The 8867-nt window shown below is 39.6% G+C and overlaps 1 non-coding gene across 1 annotated transcript; it reads left to right on the forward strand.

The window, feature by feature from the left end:
* The first annotated feature begins 2590 nt into the window (after positions 1-2590).
* Positions 2591-2696, forward strand: LOC122044573. Its single transcript, XR_006129607.1, has one exon. It is a non-coding gene; the product is annotated as a small nucleolar RNA R71 (small nucleolar RNA).
* The last annotated feature ends 6171 nt before the right edge of the window (positions 2697-8867 follow it).

Here is an 8867-nt window from a genome sequence, read left to right on the forward strand (position 1 = left end):
GAAAACATAGTTTTGCATGCCCATGTCACTCTGGAAGCTCTAGACTTCATTTAAACTCTGTTTTTACTCCAAAAAACGTCCTGTCAATCAAAATAAGCAAAGAGTAGATCTCTGTTCAAAGGGGTGACTTGCTAGATTCCACTCATGACAACTGTTTTTTATATCCCTTTTTTTTTTTTAAGTGTTTGCATTGTGCAAAACTTATTCACAAATGTACTTTTAGCACACATGTTGGGATATTTTGATTTTTCCAAATGAGATTTAATGATTTGAGCCTCATCCAGTAACCAAAATGAAAGTTGAGAAATCACCATGGAAACCAAGTACTAAGCAAACAAGATGAAGCATGACTATTTCAATGACATCAACTATTCAAGCATCAAGCACAAGTGTAGTGAAAATAAAATCCTTAAGGTTGAACCAAAACTAAAACTCATCACCATAAGATTCTTAGCTTATTAATGCTTCCCAAGATGGAAAAAAAGAACTACACAAAGTTTACTACTAGCACCATTCGAACATCATGAATCAAGACAATAATCATGCTAACATTTCACTTGAATCCAAGAAAGCATATAAGTGAAGATTTGATGTTCTCAAGATGTATGCCACAAAAAATCAAAATAAAATGCAAGACATAAGCAAAAACAAAAACAAACAAAGCAAATCAAATGCATCTAATGCATCCCCCCAGACTTAAATTTTTCATTGTCCCAATGAAAACTAAAAACAATGTGGAGGAGATTTTAAGAGAAGTTACCAAGTGATGAGCTCCAAATGGTTGACATTCATGTTTTTAAAGATACTCCTCCATCCAATACTCACATTCCTCCACAACTTTGAATTCTACAACAATAAGATAGACAAGAAAAATTAAGTAGAGGATACATGTTTATAATAAAGAGAGAACTAAAGACATAAAAGAAAATAAGGAAAATGAACTTGGGTTGCCTCCAAAGAAGCGCTTGTTTAAGGTCATTAGCTCGACCACCTCATTAGATTCATCTAAATCTTGCTCTTGGAGGGGTAAGATATTTTAGAACTCTCCTACCAAGGACTCTTATTATGGAGGGAGCTTTCATCAAAGGAGCTACAAAGTAAAGTATAACTCTCTCCATCTTCGTCTTCTTGGAAATTTTTTCAGGTGGTCGAAGACGGTTCAGATTGAGCTTCCAATTATTGGCCCATGTGAAATCTGCACATCCAAAAGAAAAACAAATCTCCCACAAGCATATTATATAGTATAGAGCTAGAACAATATCAAGATAAGATGAATAAGTAATAAAAACTGAATCACATCCAACAAAGTCAATTATAGGTACCTCCATAAAGTTTTCCAAAAGATCACAAAAAATACTAACCTTACTTTGCTGAGAAATACCTGAAATTTCTAAACATGTAAATGTGACTTCCTCTGAATCAAATGATGGTTCTGTCTCTAGCTTAGGTGTTGATGATATCAATGATGGCGATTCTTGAGACTCTACTAGCTCTGTATAAGTCCCTACACATTGTTCCACAACATGATCAATTCTTAGATCCTCTAAGGGTTGTCTTGACAAAGGTAGTGATCCTTGAGATGTTGCTTCCACAACACAGCTCCCTACACATTCTTCCATATCATCATCATCAACACATACATCAAAAAATAAACCAACATCTATGTCCTCAATAGGAGAATCAATAACAAGAGGATCAATAACTTCACTTGCAGTTTTAAGTTGATCTACCACATCACATTCATCATTTGAAAATTCAATGTCACTATAACACCTTATAAAATTTTGAGGTAGATCTGAAAACTTATTTACCACTACATTATCAATAAAATCCTCATCTGAAAAATCTTCATCTTCATATATATTTAAAAATCTACACTCAACCATATTAGTGTCACAGGATTTGCCGAAGTCTTTATTTTCATTTACCCCCACTAACCTTTGTGGAAAAGGAACCCTTAGTGAAGGTCCCGGGAAAGACTGAACTCCCTTTTTCCCAAATTCCCTTTGGGCTTTTGGAGGAGGTCCAACTTGCTTATCTAATGTTGGTGTGATTAATCGTTGAGGGAAAGGTACTTCTGGCCTTTGGGAATTTCCTAGATAAATGGAATTGAGTTCTTGTGATCTTCTATTATTCTTCTCCTCAATTCTAAACATGTCATTCTTCAGAAGTTCTTCATGATTTTTGCCACTTCTCAACCCCACATCATCACACTTTTCATTGGATCTTGACTGTGTAGGAGGGGGATCTTCTTTAAACCATTTTGAAACAATTCTATCAAGCTTTGCCCCCAAATGTTTGAACTCCTCACTCTGTGACTTGTGAATTTCAACATTTTTAGGTGGTTGAATTTCATTTTGTTTGACAGGCTCTCTTACATTTATGGCTTTCACTTCTTGAATATCTGAGGGAAATTCCATCCAACTTTTGTTCGACCATTCACGGAGGTTCAATGTCACTTGATCAATTAACGAATAAACTTTATCTACACTTTTGTCCATAAAAGAACCTCCAGCTGATGAATCCAATAAAGTCTTGTCTGAGAAAGAAATTCCCCCATAGAATATTGTGCAAAATCAACCATTTTTCAAAACCATGATGAGGGCACTGTCTTTGAAGACTCTTGAATCTATCCCATGCTTCAAATAATGATTCTCCATATGCCTGAGCAAAATTTGTTATGCAATTCCTCATATACACCGTTCTACTTGGAGGGAAAAAATGATTCAGAAATTGCTTCTCCTATTGTTCCCAACTTGTGATGCTTTGAGGACAGAGAGAATATAGCCAAGTCCTTGCTTTATCCTTGATACTGAAAGGAAATGTCATCAATCGAACTGCATTTGCTGATACTCCTTTGTATTTCACCAAATCACAAATCTCTAAAAATGTTTCAAGATGCAGATAAGGACTTTCTGATACTTCTCCTCCAAATTTGTGACCTTGTATCATGAAAATTATCTCTGGGTCTAATTGGAAACTTTCTGCTTCAATTTGAGGTTGCACAATGGGAGATAAAAATCTTGCAGAAAAGGGTGTAGAAAAATTTCTCATGGGCCTGCTTGACATGTTAGTGCTCATGGATATTCAAGAAGAAAAAGAAAATTATCAAGAATCAAAAACAAGAAATAAAATGCAATATGAAAAGCAAGAAAGCAAATGCAGAATTTAAATTGCAAGAAAGAAAGTGCATAATGAAAACAAGAAAGAAAAGATAAAAGGAAAAAGAAAAATATCTAGAATAATTCATATGCTAAAAATTGCAAGATATGTTTACAAAAGAAAATAAGAAAGAAACTAGATCAAAAGAGAAAAGTTAGATTAGAGTGCTAGAAATCAAGAATGCAAAGTTAGAATTAGAATTAGAATTGCAACAAAAAGAATTGTCAAGAATGTTATTCAAGAAAAGAAAAGCTTATAGAAACAGGATTCTAAAGTTACAACTATGAAAATGTAAAGAAAGAAAGAAAAGTTATGTTTAGTCTAACTCAATTGATAATTCCTAATGTTATAGCGCAGTCCCCGGCAACAGCGCCAAAAACTTGTTACGCTCCGCAAGTGTACGGAAATGTCGCAAGTAATATAAAAGATTATCATATCCACAGGGACTGGAATAAGCACTAGAAATGTCTCAATGCGAATTAGCTAAACAACTATCCAATCGTTTCAAAAGCAAAATAAAGGTAAACAAATCTAATCTTAAAGATCAACAAACAAGAGTCTAGTGTTTTGGATTATGATAAAGGGAGATTCTAGGAGTTTCGGTTTCTTTGTAACATTTCTTGAATGTAAATGGTTCACCAATTCTTATCCCTCAATTGCCAAACATGTAGAAAGTTGCCGGTTCTCTCTTGCAATAGACAACCGGCTAAGGACTGAGAAATGTATCTAAATAGGATTAATTAGACATGAACCTACATTGTCCTTACACAGAAGCGCACCTATTACTATGCCTTCTCAGATATCAACATAGAAGGCCACAACTCATTAATCTATCAAGATACAAGAAACTAATCACAAGATCCATCCTACTCTCTTGAATATTCCCATTTCCTCTTCAAGATTATCTCTCAAACGTCCTTACACGGGCTTGCACCTGCACGTGGATCCCTCGGATGATCGAGTGAGAGTTTATCTTTACAAAGTCCACAAGAAATCCAAACAATCAATCAAGAATGAGAATTAAGCACAAATCACCATTAATCATTCAAGATCTAATTGATACAAGAAAGTCAATGTCATTGAAACAAGAAAATGGCAAATCCATAAGAGATTACATCAATCCATCATACAAATACTCCCTTAATCCTAGAATACAAGATCTACTCCATGAATCGAGGAAGAAAACCCGAAGAAATAGAGAATACAAGCATTTCTTAAATCCCCAATCCAAGAAATCAAGAAGAGGGGGAAAGAGAAAACTTATCTACGAAGAAGCCTCGTCTTCGGATCCAATCCTCGCTCCGGAGTTGAAATCGTCGAGATCTCCCTTAGAATCGCCCAGAAATCCTCCCAAGAATGGGAGGAAACCACCAAATCTTGCCTTCTCCCAAAGGGGGAGAGATCCCCTTTCAATTCATGAAGGAAGGTTTAAATAGAGGAGGAAATCGGGCGCCACACGGCCCCTCGACACGGCCGTGTGAGATCCACACGGCCATGTCCAGTTCCTTCTCTGCCGATGCTGCACGGCCGTGTGGTGCACACGGCCAAGGCCCTCCTGCTCTCTGGAAATGCTACACGGCCGTGTGGTGCACACGGCCACCACCTGCTTGGCCTCTGGAAACCTCACACGGCCGTGTAGATCCACACGGCCACCACCTACTTGGTGTCTGGAAACCTCACATGGTCGTGTAGATCTACACGGCCATGTCCTACTTGGCCTCTGGAAACCTCACACGGCCGTGTACAGGTCACACCCCCTTGCATGGCCCTTGCACACCCCCTTGCCTGACCCTTGTCATAGCTCTAAATTTCAATGCTTCATTTCAGCGTCTTTTACACCATCAAGATGGGGTTTTCTATGGTTGAAGTCTTCATCTAAGTTACATATCTTGAAGTTATCTACAACCCGGTATAAAGAATAGCCCAAATCTCCAACCGAGCACAAAGTTATGGCCATTTTAGTTTTTGTCTGCAGTGCAGAAAACCTCACACGGCCGTGTGAGGTTCACACGGCCTTCACACGGCCATGTGAAGTTCACACGGCCTTCACACGGCCATGTGAAGTTCACACGGCCCCAACATGACCCCTACACGGCCTTAACACTCCCATGTGAGTTCTACACGGCCAAAACATGAAGAAAACATAGTTTTGCATGCCCATGTCACTCTGGAAGCTCTAGACTTCATTTAAACTCTGTTTTTACTCCAAAAAATGTCCTGTCAATCAAAATAAGCAAAGAGTAGATCTCCGAGCAGAAAATAATGAAAGTATGATATTCTAATGAAATTGGGTGCAATAAACATAGATTATGCCAATGAAATACAAGTAGATGTGCGTCAAATTATGCATAAAAGAGTATATAATCTACGCACATCAGATAGATCCCATCTACATCACTCACACCCCTCTGCATAATTTGTTATATACCCAGTAATCGCCTTTATAGTCCACCCAGTTACGGGTGACGTTTGACGAAACCAAAGTACATAACTCCTTATGTAGGGATCTATGGTGACTTCAGGTCTAAGGACTAGTAGTCATACTAATAGCCACATGAGAAAGTATATGACACTCATATAACGATTCATGATACTTTCTCATGGCAGGTCATTCAGTATACATTCTCTAATGTATACCCATGTGTCAACTTGATATCTCTATATCCATGACTTGTGAGATCAAGTTATCGAGTTGACCTACATGCTAGTCTTATTGCATTAACATTGTCCCTGAATGTTAATTCTCGACTAGGAATGATTAAGAGTAGTGTTCCCTATATCATCTCACTATCGATTCAACCAATCGATTGATATAGGTAAGAACCTTCTACTCAAGGACGTTATTATACTTAGTTTATTTGGCAACAATACAAGTAAGTATAATAACCAAACAAATGTCTTTATTAAAAAAATATGATATAATAAGTCCATAATACAATCATCAAATGATTGGCTCTTGGGCTCTAGCTAACAATCTCCCACTAGCACTAGTGCTAATCAGTGTAGGCTCTAAGCCCAAATGACCTAGTGTGACCATCATGCTTCCTCTGTGCCAAAGCCTTGGTCAAGGGATCTGCGATGTTAGCCTCTGTAGGTACTCTGCAAATTTTCACATCTCCTCTCTCGATGATCTCTCGAATGAGATGGAAGCGCCGTAGTATGTGTTTGGTCCGCTGGTGTGAGCGAGGTTCCTTCGCCTGTGCTATAGCTCCATTGTTGTCAAAATAGAGTTCAATGGGGTCACCAATGCTAGGAACCACCCCAAGTTCAGTGATGAACTTGCGGATCCAAACTGCCTCCTTTGCTGCCTCTGATGCAGCAATGTACTCGGCTTCTATTATAGAATCAGCTACTGTATCCTGCTTCGAACTCTTCCAGCTAACAGCACCACCATTAATGTAAAATACGAACACCTTCTCCCTGCAATCTGTCCTCGAGAAGGACAAGCTCAACGGAGCAAACTTCCTGGACTGGTACAGGAACCTGAGAATAGTTCTCACCCAAGAACGTAAACTGTACGTTCTGGAGCAGCCCATTCCGGAGGCTCCTCCTGCCACTGCCCCGCGAGCTGACCGAGATGCTTTCAAGAAGCATCAAGATGACGCATTAGATGTGTCTTGTCTAATGCTCGCAACCATGAACTCTGAGCTTCAGAAGCTACACGAGTTAATGGGCACTTACGATATGGTTGAACATCTTCGTCAACTGTATCAAGGTCAAGCGAGGCATGAGAGATTTGAGATCTCAAGGGCACTGTTTCAGTGCAAGATGTCATATGGGGCTCCCGTAGGCCCATATGTACTCAAAATGATTGGGTACATAGAGAACCTACAAAGGTTGGGGTTCCCTCTTGGCCAAGAGCTGGCTACTGACCTGATCTTGCAATCCTTGCTTGATAGCTACAGTCAATTCGTTCTAAACTACAATATGAATGAGATTGACAAGCCACTGCCCGAGCTGCTTAGCATGTTAAGAACTGCTGAGCTAAACCTTAAGAAGGCTAAGCCCAACACTGTTCTGATGGTTCAGAAACATAAGGGTCGCCAAGGCAAGGGAAAGTCCCAAGCCAAGGGTAAAGGCAAGGCACTGAAGCCTAAAGGAGGGGTCGCCAAGGATGCTACCTGCTTCCACTACGGTCAGACCGGGCACTGGAAGAGGAACTGCAAGGTATACTTGGAGGATCTTAAGAAGAAGCGAAGTGAGACTTCCACTTCAGGTATATATGTTATAGAAGTCAATCTATCTATTTCTACATCATGGGTATTAGATACTGGATGTGCTTCTCACATTTGTACTGATGTACAGGCGCTGAGAAATAGTAGGGCATTGACAAAGGGCGAGGTGGACCTACGAGTAGGCAATGGAGCACGGGTTGCTGCTGTTGCTGTAGGGACTTACTGTCTATCTCTGCCCTCTGGGCTTGTACTAGAGTTAGTCGATTGTTGTTATGTGCCTGCATTAACTAAGAACATTATATCAGTTTCTTGTTTGGACAAGAAAGGTTTCTCGTTTACTATAAAGAACAAATGCTGTTCCGTCTATTTAAACGATATGTTCTATTGTAGTGCACCTCTGATAAACGGACTTTATATTCTAGACCTTGAGAGCCCTATCTATAACGTAAATACCAAGAGGTTCAAGTCAAATGACATGAACCAAACCTACCTCTGGCACTGTCGCTTAGGTCATATAAATGATAAGCGCTTATCCCAGCTCCATAAGAATGGTTTGTTAGACTCATTTGATTTTGAATCATATGAGATATGCGAGTCATGCCTACGAGGCAAGATGACCAAGACTCCCTTTAGTGGGCACAGCGAGAGAGCAACTGATTTGTTAGGACTCATACATAGTGATGTATGTGGCCCTTTCAATGTTGCTACTAGAGGCGGTTATAGATACTTCATCACATTTACTGATGACTTCAGTAGATATGGTTATGTGTACTTGATGACACATAAGTCTGAATCCTTTGAAAAGTTCAAAGAATTCAAGAATGAAGTACAGAACCAGCTTAGCAAGAGTATTAAGATACTTCGATTCGATCGAGGTGGAGAATACCTTAGCCATGAGTTTCGTGACTATCTAGCAGAGTGTGGGATCCTATCCCAACTCACTCCTCCTGGAACACCACAGTGGAATGGTGTATCCGAAAGGAGGAATCATACCCTATTAGATATGGTGCGATCTATGATGAGTCACACAGATCTTCCGACATACCTTTGGAGCTATGCTCTAGACACGGCAGCTTTTATACTCAACCGAGTTCCATCCAAGGTCGTGATAAAGACACCATATAGGATATAGACTGGGAGAGATGCCCAGGTGTCTTTCATGAGGATTTGGGGTTGTGAGGCTTACGTTAGACGTCAAGTCTCAGACAAGTTAGGACCAAAATCTGATAAGTGCTATTTTATTGGATATCCCAAGGAACTAAGGGATATTACTTCTACATTCCCAGTCAGCACAAGGTAGTTGTGGCAAAGACTGGGGTCTTCCTAGAAAGGGACTTTGTTTCTAGAAAGACTAGTGGGAGCACGTTCGATCTTGAAGAAGTTCAAGATGAGAACAATAGCACTGAAGCCTCGATGGAAGTTGAACTGGAACCACAAAGTGTTGTGGATGATGTTCCACAAGGAGTTGAGGAACAACAACCGGTATACCTCTTCGCAGGTCTGATAGGGTACGTCGTCAGCCTGAGAGAT

The sequence above is a fragment of the Zingiber officinale genome, chromosome 2A (assembly GCF_018446385.1).
Source record: "Zingiber officinale cultivar Zhangliang chromosome 2A, Zo_v1.1, whole genome shotgun sequence".
Taxonomy (NCBI): Eukaryota; Viridiplantae; Streptophyta; class Magnoliopsida; order Zingiberales; family Zingiberaceae; genus Zingiber; species Zingiber officinale.